The sequence below is a fragment of the Equus caballus genome, chromosome 26, assembly GCF_041296265.1.
Source record: "Equus caballus isolate H_3958 breed thoroughbred chromosome 26, TB-T2T, whole genome shotgun sequence".
In the NCBI taxonomy this organism is placed as follows: Eukaryota; Metazoa; Chordata; class Mammalia; order Perissodactyla; family Equidae; genus Equus; species Equus caballus.
In genome coordinates, this window is record NC_091709.1 from 22,866,871 (window position 1) to 22,879,403 (window position 12,533).

General features: G+C 35.4%; 1 long non-coding RNA gene across 1 annotated transcript; it reads right to left on the reverse strand.

Annotated features, from left to right (window-relative positions):
* Positions 1–8,059: 8,059 nt before the first annotated feature.
* On the reverse strand, positions 8,060–12,035 carry LOC111771885 (uncharacterized). The gene is made up of 3 exons (XR_002805779.2): positions 11,856–12,035; positions 10,476–10,510; positions 8,060–8,257 (listed from the first exon to the last, which is right to left on the reverse strand). It is a non-coding gene; the product is annotated as an uncharacterized lncRNA (long non-coding RNA).
* Positions 12,036–12,533: the final 498 nt, after the last annotated feature.

Sequence of the window (12,533 nt, forward strand, 5' to 3'; positions counted from 1 at the left end):
ATTGTGACAAGAAAATAAAATGTTGTAATGAAAATTATAAATAAAATGACCATGAATAACACTTAAACACTTAAAAATATTTCTAAGGCAGCTGAAGATGCCCAGATTCAGAATAATAGCTGCAGATCTTCATTCAGAAATATACCAACAATTTATTTCTTTATTCAATAAAGAGTTCTTTAGTGTTTATACCGGGAGCCTTCCTAAGCCCTGAGGAAACAGCAGAAACAAAAGTAGGTAAAATCCATGCTCCTTAGGGGCAGATATTCTAAGATAGATACATAAATTCATTTGCTTACCAAAGCTTTGTTAAACAGTTTATAAGAACTTCCTTTTTCCATCAGCTACTGATGTAACCTAGAGTTTGCTCTCTAAAGGGGACATATTCAATCTGCTTGTCAGCCTCGAGTAGTCTGAAACCTATTTTATCTATCATCTACTTAAGTACATAGCAGAGCGCCTTATATATTATTTAATGATTATATTTAATTGAATTAAATTGAATAAAATTGAAACAAATCAAATTGCATTTAATTGGATAGACTAGACTAGATGTTATTGTATTGCTAAAAATCCTAATTCAGAAAGCAGGAATATCTCCATTAAAAATTAACACCAAAACCAGATGAAGATATTTCAAGAAAGAAACACTACAGACCATTATCTTTCATGAACATGGATGCAAAAAATCCTCACCACAATATTAGCAAATCAAATCCAACAATATATAAAAGGAATTATAAACTATGACTAAGTGAGATTTATCCCTGTTATATAAGACTGGGTCAAGAAGTGATAACCAAATAATGCAATCAATCATATAAACAGGCTAAAGAACAAAGTTCATATGATCATATTAAATGATCAAATCAAACAGCATTTGACACACCCTAACATCCAACACCAATTCATGATAAAAGCTCTTAGCAAACTAGGAATGAAAGGAGAATTTCCTCAACTTGATAGAGGAACATCTCTAAAGAACCTACAGTTATCATACTGAATGGTAAGAAACTAGATGCTTTTCCATTAAGACTGGGAACAAGGCAAAGATATCCTTTCTCACAACTCTTATTCAACATTGTACTAGAAGTTCTAGCTAACACAATAAGACAAAAAAACCGAAATAAAATGTATAGTCTTTGAAGTAAGAAATACAATCGTCTTTGTGTAAAGATGACATGACTATCTATGTAGAAAATCCCAAAGAATTGACAAAAAAAAACTCCTGAAATAAATAAGTGATTATAGCAAAAGTGCAGAACACAAGGTTAGTATACAAAAGTCAATTAATTGCTTTCCTATATACCATCAATGAAAATTGGAATTTGAAATTGAAAACACAATACCATTTACATTAGCACCAAAAATGATCAAATACTCAGATATAAATCTAACAAAACATGTACAGGATCTATATGAGGAAAACTACAAAACTCTGATCAAAGAATTTATCTAAATAAATGGAGAGGTATTCCATGTTCATGAACAGGAAGACAACATTGTTCAGATGTTAATTCTTCCCAACTTGATCTATAGTTTCAAGGTAATCCAAATCAAAATCCCAGAAAGATATCTATTTTGTAGATATCAATATACTCATTCCAAAGTTTAAATGGGAAGATGAAAAACCAAGAATAGTCCACACTGTATTAAAGATACAGAACAAGTGAGAAGACTGACACAGCCTGACTTCAAGATTTAATATAAAGCTACAGTAACCAAAACAGCATGGTTTGGGCAAAAGAATAGACTCATAGATCAACCAAACAAGAACAAAGAACCCAGAAATAAACCCATACAAATAAAGCCAATTGATCCTTGACAAAGGAGCAAAGGCAATTAAATGGGAAAATGATAGTCTTTTCAATAAATGGTGCTGGAGTAATTGGACATCCATATGCAAAATAATGAATCTAGATATAAGACTTATACTTTTCACAAAAAATTAACTCAAAATGGATCACAACCTAAATGTAAAATGAAAAACTAAAAAATTTCTAGATGATAAAACATAGGAGAAAATCTAGGCAACCTTGGTCTGGTAAGTTTTTAGATAAAACACCAAAAGCCTGATGATTACAAAAAAATTAATAACTTGGCCTTTATAAAACTGAAAACCTTTGCTCTGCAGGAGATGTTGGTAAGAGAATGAAAAGACCAGACACATACTGTGAGAAAATATTTGTAAAACACATATCCGATAAAGGACTTGTATCTAAAATATTCAAAGAGCTCTTAAAACTCAACAATAAGAAACCAAGCAATCCAATAAAAAAATGGTAAAATGATTTGAACATACACCTCATGAAAGAAGATACACGGATAGCAAATAAGCATGTGAAAGATGTTCAATATCATTTTTCATTAGGGAGTTACAAATTAAAACAACGAGATACCACTGCATATCTATTAGAATGACTGAAATAAAAAAAGCTGACAACAAGAATTGCTGCCAATGAAGTGGGGCAACAAGAACTCTTGTTCATTGCTGGTGGAAATGCAAGATGGTACAGCCACTTTGGGAAACAGTTTGGCACTTTCTTACAAAGCTAAACATAGTGTTACCAAACGATTTAGCAATCATGCTCCTAGGTATTTATCCAATTGAGTAGAAAACTTAAGTACACAAAAATACCTGTACTTGAATGTCTATGGCTGCTTTATTTAAATAATTACCCCAAATTGGAAGCAACCGAGATGTTCTTCAATAAATAAATAAACTGTAGTAAGCCCAAGCAATGGAATATCATTGAAGGATAAAAGCCCAAAATCCTAGTCTAATTATGAGAAAAGTATCCAATTCCAGCAGAGGTTCATCCTACAATATATCTGGTAAGTGGTCCCCAAGGTCATCAAAAACAAGGAAACTCAGGGGCTAGCCCCTGGCCTAGTGGTTAAAGTTCTGCACACTCTGCTTCAGTGGCCCAGGTTCACAGATTCTGATCCCGGTTGCAGACCTGCACGACTCATCAGCCATGTTGTGGAGGCATCCCACATACAAAATATGGGAAGATGGGAACAGACGTTAGCTCAGGGTCAATCTTCCTCACCAAAAGAAAACAAAACAAAATAAGGAAAGTCTGAGAAATTATCAAAGCCAAGAGGAGACAAAGGAAATCTGATCCTAGAACAGAAAAGGGACATTAGGTAAAAACTGAGGAAATCTGAATACATTATGGATTTTAGTTAATAATAATGTATCAATATTTGTTCATTGATTGTAACAAATGGACAATGTTAATGTAAGATATTAACAATAGAGGAAATGTATGTGAGGCTGTGAGGGTTGGGAAGAGAATATATGAGAACTTTCTGCACTATCTGCCCAATATTCCCTTAAATCTAAAACTCTTTTAAAAGCAGTCCATTAATTAAAAAATTAATATTCTGACTAACACACATTAACATATAATCTAATATAAGTAAGATTAATTTTTGGCACCAGCTAACTGATAACCAGACCATGGACCTTAGTTATGTCCACTAAAATGCAGTGCCAAGAAGATCCAGTCTGAAGGAACTTGCCACCCTCACTCATTTATGATGAAAACTACAATACCACAACTCATCATGGAACCAATTCTTATAAGAATATAAATTATTCAAGTTTTCTCCACAGTCCTGCAACCTAGACCAGCAACCACCCTATTTCTTTCCATTCATGGTTAATCTTGGAAGATTTGTCTATATTCGTCTCTATCTCCTTATTTTCTGCTCATTCTTCAATCTACAGTAATCTGGCTTCTGCTCCAATTACTCTTCCAAGATCAATAATGGTTTATCTAAACCAGTGGGCACCTACCCATTATCTTACTCTATTTTTTGGGAGAATATGACACATTATCCGTTTCTTCCTTTATAAAACACTTTCCTCCTTTGCATTCACCACATTTCATTTTGCTGGTTTTCTTTCTACCTCTTTTGCATCTTCTTGGGTGGGGGCGGTGTGTATGTGTGTGTGTTTTATTCCTATCCTGTCCTTAAATGTTACTGTCCTTAAAGTCCAGCTAAGCAAATTCTTTTCACTCTACATCTCTCTCTATGCGCTTACCTTAACTTCCATGGTTTAGTAACTGCCTGATCTATCCCAAATTTCAATCTCCTGTCCGGAGCTCTCTCCTGAGTTTAGGAAAATACTGTCCTACTTACACTAGTATTTCCACTTGGCAGCTTGACTCACATATCAAAGTCAACTTGTCCCAGAAAAATCCATCATTTCCTTTTCCCTAAACTCCTTATTCTCCTATGTTCTCTATTTCACTGTCTACTCAAGATAATAACATAGTCATTATAATCAACTTCATCCTCATTTTCATTCACTCATCATTTCGTTCATTCACTTCCAATATTGAATGATTCCTTAATTCTTCTCAACACACCTCCTAAAAATTTCTCAAATCATCAACTTCTATTCATCCCTAGAATTACTGTCCTAGTACAAGCTATCATCATCTCTTACCTAGATTCCTACAGTAGCCTCACACTGGCCCCCACATCTTCATGCTTCTTTCCTCCAATCCATTCTCCACTCTATCTCATTGTTCTCTCATTCAAGACACTTTAAGGATTCCCCTTTGCTGTTGGTTTGAGGTCCAAACGATTTAATTTTGCCCTTAGGGTCCTTCATAATTAGGACACTGCTTAACACTCCAGTCTACTTTCCTACTTCTTTCATTACTTACCTACACATCTTGGCTGCTCCCTCTGCATATGTCATTACTGTACCCCACTCTCATTGTTACTTACTCTAACTTCAGGGTTCAACCTAAATGGTCCTTCGTTCAGGAAGCCATCTCCGAATCCTCAAATCCCAGATAGTTGCGTCTCTAATACCTTGCCACAGAAACTTTTACTTCTGCTCTCAAAACCCGTAATACACATACACACACGCAATATTTTCAATTTTCTGACTACTTAGCCATATTGCTAATTAAACTCCAAGCTCTCTAAAAGTAATGAGAATATCTGTATTATTTTTTATTCTCTCATCAAGAATATCTGGGACAATGACTGACACTCAGAAAATATTTGATAGATGGATTGACTGATTGATGGAAACATGGATAAATGGTTGAAGTAGCTCAGAAAAAACTGGAAAGATGGAAAATCTATTTAAACTCAGACACGAAAAAAACACAAAACCTCTCTGGACTGAGTCGCTGCTTGCCTAGTGCTTTTGATTCTAATACATTTTCCCAGAAATAGCCTGGGTTTCCGTGTGTATGAAAAATTCATAAAGAATACCCGTTGTATCCCAGGTTTAAAATGAGGACTTTCCAAGAGAGTACTATTGCTTTAGGTTGCAATAGTCATGTTAATCACTTAATACCATGTTTGAACTACACGTGAATGGACAGGACCAAAATTCCAAGACATCAAAAGACTCAAGCTTGATAATAACACCTTGGAAGCAATCAGAGAATGGTTAAGGAAGGAATTGTCAGCAACTGAAGGATAACAGGGGGAATTAACGAGTACATATCATGGGGCTATGACTGCAAATTCAATATGAGATGTATGAATAGCTATACAAGCCAGAATTAACCCCTGGCTCAGGCAGCCTTTAGACTTAACAATTGGATAGTCTAGAAAGATTTCAAAGCTTCAAGGAACAGACCTAAAGTAAATTAGGAAAGTTTGAGTATTAGTAGCAGCAAAATATACAGAATAATAGAGGTGACATCAAAGATATTCTACATGCTTATGTGTAGGAGAGGACTGAAAAATGAAAATATGAAGTGGAAAACTTGGCAAGTCAAAGATAAGTATGGTATTTTCTCCAAATCACCTTTTTTAATTCAAAAGCAACAATAGCCAAATAGCTTCAAAATGCTTTGTTTTTACTTTTTTTCTTTTGGTTATACTTAAAATTAAATAAGAACTCTACATAGAAACTACTGCCAAATATTTTACTTTTAAAGTGTATACTCATAACGTCTTATGTTAGAAAGAAATTGGAACCGAAATGACATTAATGATAAAGGCAATGTTAACACAATTAAAAGTAATAGAGTTTCTTTTGACTTCTACTCTAAAGTCTGTTATATTACTAATTATTGGGTTTTTGCTAAATGAAGACACTATCAAAGCGGGAATGGTTGTTAGCATTCTACCAATTTTGGAATTCTACCATTATATCTTCTTTCACTGATGTCATCTCCTCTTGGATTATTCACAAAATAGTTCGGTCCGGAAACAACTACGCTTTATTTTTGTCCCGAATGGTTCCGATAATCTGGCCAAATCACGAGGTTGTTGCAAATCCTCCACTTGATCTTTTCTGTACAGATTGAACCTACCACACGTTCAACATCGTTGAAAACCTCTTGAGTTCAGAAGTCTGATTCAGCTTTTCTTTTTTATCTCCCATGCACCCCATAGTAATAAGCAAAGGAAATTCTCCTAATAAGTGCTCAAAAAGTACTTGTTTGGTAAATGAGTGAACCAGGAGTAAGAGAAGTTAAGCCCCCTAATCCTTTGCCCCTCTTGTGCCAGGTATTATTCCTAGACGAAAAGAACGGATTAGAACCTACTTAACCACCGATCTTTACCCATGACGTCAAACTACCAAACTGTTACTTTCTGTAAGATGTGGAATAACCCGGCATATCTTTTTTTAAATTCTTTTGTTGATTTATTTCTAGAAATTCCACATTTTCTCGTTCTCTCTCTTTACGTGCAATCATTTGTGAATATAGTTGCTTTTAAACCATACAGTTCTTGTTACAAATAGTGCTCTCTTTGATGAAGACAGCTGTACTTGACAGATTAATGATGTTAAATTATTTAATAACCTCCTATATTTAAATAAATTATAAGAGATGTAATTCATTTGTTTATTTTTAGTCCTCAGACTTTGGATAGGCAGTTAGTACATAGGAAGGAATTAGAGCAAACTCATTCCTGCCTCAAGAACTAGAGTTGAGCTCTTCTCCCAGCGTTGAATATTTATTTGAATTTCCATGCAGAGTCAAGTGCCAATTACATTAAAGCTATCTAGACATCTTTAAAATCTAAAGGCCTATTCATGGGGTAAGTTGGACTCCAAAATCTATGGAAATAATGATTTCATAGAAGTCTGTAGTCATTTGTTCCCTTGCGTAATGTGCCCATTGAACTAAACAACACAGATGCAAAATTTTATGGGAAAAATTATATTAGGTAGCCACAGGTGGAAACAGCATCTAACTTCTCAGCTGGTTTCGCCTAAATGAAGAACATTAAGTGTCATGAAATAAAATCTATAATTAGGTTTATTTCCCCCAAAGAGTAACCATTCCAAATTTTACAAAATAGGCCTGCATGCTCATCTAAATTTATACAAAATGAGAATTTGCTTAACTGTTCTCTGTTTATTCCTTTAACTCTGAAATTCAATTAGATTTTATTCTTTGAATTTTTTTTGAATTTCAAGCATTTTTCTACAATTTGTTTAACTTAATATTCTCTGAGGGTGGATTTGTGTGTGTGTTTACTTGTTTAATTTTGTTTTTGTTCGATAAAAATACACTCCATCTAATTTCCTTTCCATATTTCCATTTGCTTTGTAAAAAATAACACGTGTATAGACTTGAATGGAACTCATTGTGGGAATGCGTAAGATTTTAGTGAGAAATTTAACTTGGTTTTTATGAAATATATCTTTTTGTAAAATTGTAGACAAGTTTTAGAAACTACTTATTCTTGGTTTGTGGATATACTGCTTAATTTTCTAAAATAGATTTATCTATTTAATTATGCTCTGTTTATATCAGTTGTGACATTCACTGTGATCGCATAATATAATTTTTTAAGTTTCAGCACATAAGAGGTCTCCCATTAGGTGTATTTATTCAAATTTGGATACTGTGACAAGTATTATGATTTTGCTACAGCCATAGAAAAACCCTTGAGTCATACACTTGTTTTCCTTCAGGTTCCACATGGTGGTGGCTGGCTGTTCCTTATTTAAGGATGAATGTTCAAAACTGTATCTTTTCTTTATGGTAGACTTGGACAACAATTTTACAGCCATTATTTTAAAAGATGTGTTTTCTGAGCAACCATTAAAGAAATGAATGCCTTGGGTAAACTTTATTGCTGATTCATAACATCTATTTTTAATACATTTTGTATCCTAACTTTGTGTTCCACATTTTACACAATCTTCAGCTCAGTCCAGAAGTCAAAGTTCCCATGGCTGTTTCCCTCTGAGTGGGCACTGATTTTCTTTTCTTCTCTTTCATTGACAGTTTAACCGCTGTGTGTAGGTCATCTGAAATAATTCAAGAGAGGGAGATTACTTTTTTCAGACTTCCTACTCTCATGGTGAGCTCCAAATTTATAATAGTCAAGGTTCTCCTGAGAAACAGAACCAATAGGAAAAAAAATTATTTGTATATATATATATTTCTCTCTAGAGAGAGAGATACATAATTTCTGATTTCTGCTGGATTATCGATGGGACTTTCAACTCCCATCCAATGACTGCTCACATTCTCTTCTCCTTGCCAACTCAGCTATGGAATTTGGCCTCTTTTTCTTGAATTTCACTAAAATAATAATAGAAATGCACATACAAAGTATACAGTAGACTTTACAGGAGATTTTGGTGTCAGAGAGAGTGCTCCATCAAGGTAATGCAAACATCTTAAAATTAAATATTGCTTATTCCTGGTCTTAAGATATTTCAGTCATTTGTCCCGACTCGTTTACTACTTTAACCTGATGCCGCTCCCTGCTACACACTCACCATTTTCCATAATTCTAAGTTAATTTCTTATGCAGAGGGGTTTAGCAATATCTTTAAATCTTTGTCTCTTACTAACTCAAGTCCTAAAAATCACACTTTCAAGCCCCATGTGGTTTATGCTATTTTTCTTACAAAGACAATTCCCTTCCTGCAAAAAAATGTAGTGTCATCTGTTATGATCAAAATTTTTTTATTATATGTGACATTTTTAACATTTTATAATGTCTTCAAAATAATGTTTAAGTAACCCTGTTGACTATATATATTTTCATTTTGAAAATAACCACATAGAAGAAATGGTATTTAGCTAAAAAATGGTAATTTAAACAAATTGGAGCATTTGCTTTTCTCGTTTGAAGGCAACTCAGAGCTAGACTGATATGGCAAGTCTGAGTGTACTCAGGAATCTTCTTTCAGATGCCTTTAACACATGCTTGTCACCTCATAGTCACAATATGAGTGCCTCATCCAGAGCATTACATCAATGTCCCAGGCAGGAAGTTGGAGAGACAAAAGGCAGAAGGCACGTGCCAACTTAATGTGTCTGCTTTTTAAAGAGATGTCAAAGAAGCACCACGAGGGGATTCCACTTAGATCTCTTTTGCCAGCTCTGTTTCACATGGGCACCTCCAGCTTCAAAGGAGGCACATTACTACCCTCATCCTGAATTGAAGTTCTGTGGTTAGAGAGAAAAAAATCATGACTATGACTTGACAGACACTATGACTGCTGCAGTAAATGTTCTTGCTCTTACAATTTCAGAGAAAATCCACCTATTCTTAGTTCATAATAGGGACCAGACCGTATGGTTTTGGCGTATTGTTTTGTATCTTGATAAACTCCCTGCTATTAAAATCATTAGACGACATGTTACTTGCAGTGGTCAGTAAGGATGAGGCTTTTCATGGTTCCCAGGTGCAAGTCTTGGGCCAGGGTTCTCAACCTCAGAACTATTAACATTTTGGGTCAGAAAATTCTTTGTTGTGGGGAGCTGTCCTCTGCTTTGCAGAATGTTTAAGAACACCCGTGGCCTCTACACACTAGAAGCCTGTACAACTGAAAATATCTCCAGACATTGCCCGTGTCTCCCGGGGCCCTTGGACTGATGAGGTTTTTGTAGTAGTATTAGAATCACCTAAGGGTCTTTTGGAAACACTCTACTCCCAAATTTCTGGTTCAGTAGATACCATTTGAAGCTTACTAATCTGCCACCAGAGAGCTCCTTGAGTGATTCTGGTGCATAACCATGTTTGAGAATCATTAAATTGTCGTAAATTATGTCTTGATGTCAGGATGGAGCCTGAAACTCTGACAAAAGATAAAAGGAAAAAGTCTAGGCCCACTGAGACCAGGCCTGGAGAGAAGACCTGGCTGTGGGATCAGCTATGAAGGGCACAGCGAATGGTCTAGATGATGGTGTTCAAGGGGAGAGGGAGCTCTCGGGGCGGGACCTGTGGCTGAGTAGGACTCTAACACACAGGGCCTTATTACAGCTGTCATTTAACCTTCTTGAACACGCCCAGACAAGAAACAATGCTATCCATTTAAACGTTTGAAAGGAGGAGGTAAAATTATCATTATTTTCAGATTTTATAATTTTACACTTAAAAAACAAAACAAAGGGAATCAATAGGAAAACAGTAAGAGAATTTAGTAAATGGCCAAGAATAAAGTTAATATACAGAAAAACAAATATTTATCTATTACATATGTACAGACATAAATACAATATTATACTCACAAGCAACAACCAGTTAGAAGATATGATGGAAGACCCTGTTTATAACGACAATGAAAAGATGGACTATTTAGAAATAAGCTTAAGATTAAATATGAAAATCCATATTTAGGACACTAAAGCATTATTGAACTTAAATGAAAAGTTGAACAAATAAAATTTTACCCCTTGTTCTCGAATAAGAAGCCTTAATCTCATGAACATGAATATTCTCCCAAGCTAATCTATAAATTTATTAGCACCCTAGCAAACTCACTAGCTGGATTTTTTTAATTAGCAAGGCAACACTACATGTTATGAAAAAAAGGCAACAAAGGAAGAACAATGTGGCAGATAATACTACCAGATTTTAAAACGTCTTTCAAAGCTTCCATAATCTAGAGTGTAGTGTTAGGGAATGAGTAGGCAGAATCATGAAAGAAACAGACTAAGACAAGAAATATGTAAAATATAAATGGGAATTTAAAACTTGATTAAAATGGCATTTCACATTCATAGAAAAAACAGATCATTCAATATACGGGAAAATCAAATTTAGTGTCAAAAATGAAACCAAAGGTACTAAAAACACATCAGTGAATGTTCTGTTTAAGACCTTTACCTAGGAAGGACCTTTTTAAGCATGACATGAGATCTGGAAGCCATTGAATAAAAGACAAACACATTTGGCTCTATAAAAACTAAAGTTAAAATATCACCATGAACAGACTCCAAAGGAAAAAGTCAAATCAGGGAAAAAATGCACCTTATAGACAAAGAACACATTTGTATAATATATAAAAAATTTCATAAATCAACAAGATATACCTGCCAATCCAATTGGAAAATAGGCAAAAGACATGCACTAAAAGATCATAGATATGAAAATAAAAGTGGTTCTAAAAAATGTCAAAGATGCGGGGGCTGGCCTGGTGGCATAGAGGTTAAGTTCGCACGCTCCACTTGGGCAGCCTGGGGTTAGCGGGTTCGCATCCTGGGCACGGACCTACTCACTGCTCATCAAGCCTTCCTTTGGTGGTGTCCCACGTATAAAATGGAGGAAGATTGGCATAGGTCTTAGCTCAGGGACAGTCTTCCTCAAACAAAAAGAGGAGGCTTGGCAACAGATGTTAGCTCAGGGCCAGTCTTCCTCACCAAAAAAAAAAAAAGTGGAAGGTGGAAAACTTTATTCATAATAAAATAGAAATTAAAACAAAACCGAGAGACTGTTTTCTACATATCTGACAAAGATCCAAATGTTTGATAACAACGGAAAAATCTGGACTCTCATTGATGATGGGAAGGTGACTTGCTCTAACCTTTTCTGTGGGAAATTTTGAAAAATCTATCAAAAATATCATTGCACACACTGTTTGACTCGATAGTTCCAGTTCAGAAACTTACCTAGCAGGTCCACATGAAAATGATTGTATTAGTTTTCTATCACTGCTGTAATAAATTACCACAAACCTAAAACATATACATGTGTTATCTCACAGTTCGGTAAGTCAGAAGTGCAATGGGTTAGGCTGGTTCTCTGGCTTAGAATGTCCGAGTCTGAAATCAAGATGTTGGCAGGGCTGTGATCCATTCCTGAGGCTCCAGGGAAGAATCTGTTTCCTGCTCATTCCAGCAGTTAAACGGTTAGCAGAATTCAGTTCCTGGCGGTTGTAGGAATGAGACCCCTTTTTTTATGACTGTTAGATGGGAACCATCACCAGCTTCTGAAGGCTGCCTGGTTCCCTGGATCCTGACTCCCTTCCTCTGTCTCCAGAGCCAAAATGGTGGGTTCTTATGCTTCAAACACATCTCCTCTGCCTCTTCTTCCATTGTTGCCTCACTCTGCCTGGCTCTTACAACATCTTCCGACGTCAAGGACCTATGTGATTCCATTAGGCCCATGTGAATAATCCGGGATTATCTTCCTACTTTAAGCTCCATAATCGTAATTCCATCTGCAGCGTCCCTTTTGCCATGTATCATAACATACACAGGCATAATACTATAGAGGGCAAACATTATGAGGAGTAAAATTCTGCCCACCACAATAATGTATATTCAGAACTACTTACAGCAGCATTG